This window comes from Eimeria tenella, genomic scaffold, assembly GCF_000499545.2.
Source record: "Eimeria tenella Houghton genomic scaffold, Eth_scaff4430, whole genome shotgun sequence".
Lineage (NCBI taxonomy): Eukaryota > Apicomplexa > Conoidasida > Eucoccidiorida > Eimeriidae > Eimeria > Eimeria tenella.
The window spans coordinates 1,159-2,010 of record NW_013543370.1 but is presented as its reverse complement, the minus strand read 5'-3'; positions in this window follow the sequence as shown (position 1 = coordinate 2,010).

The window sequence follows — 852 nt, the reverse complement described above, 5'->3', positions numbered from 1 at the left end:
GCCCCCCCCGCTGCTGCAACAGCTGCTGCTGCTGCTGCTGCTGCTTCTCAGGGGCAACGACAGCAGTATCTCTTCCAGTTTTTTCTCTTTACTTTTCTCCGAGTTTGGGCTTTTGCTGCGGCGAGGTGTACGTACAGCAGCAGCAAATGAAAGTTGCTGCTTGCCTGACAGCTGAGGGCGCCAGGACCTACGTGGAGGCTGCCCTTGCTGCAGCAGGCTTCAGCAGCAGCAGCAGCAGCAGCAGCAGCAGCAGCAGGAGGGCCGAGGTGTACGTACACCTCATCGACAGAAACAACGCTCGACAAAACGCCCTGGAGGCCGCCAGAAGTTTCCTCCCAGGGCTCAGCATCAAAACCATCAGAGTGCAAACCCTAAACCCTAAACCCTAAACCCTAAACCCTAAATGCGAGACTGCGGGGTTCGCTGAGCCGCTCCAGCTTCCCCCAGTGCCGCGAATCTCTTTGCCCAAGTGCAAACAGACAAATGAACAAATAAATAAATAATGAATAAATAAATAAATAAATAAATAAATAAAAATAACAATAAATCATTTATTTATTTCTTTTGCTGCTGCAGACTGGCCCCTCCCCAGCAGCATTTCACAAAGCTGTCATAAGAGAAGTAGCAGCAGCTTTGGACCTAAACCCTCTAAACTTCAAAATCTTCGAAAACTATTCCCAATTCAGGGGCCCCCTAGGGGCCCCCCTCGGGGCCCCCCTGGGGGCCCCCCTAGGGGCCCCCCTAGGGGCCCCCCTGGGCGCCCTCTCTGGGTCTTCCCCAATAGGGGCCCCCCTGAAGGAGGCCCCCTCCGAGGGGGCCCCCCCAGAGGGGGGCCCCCCCATAGGGGCCCCC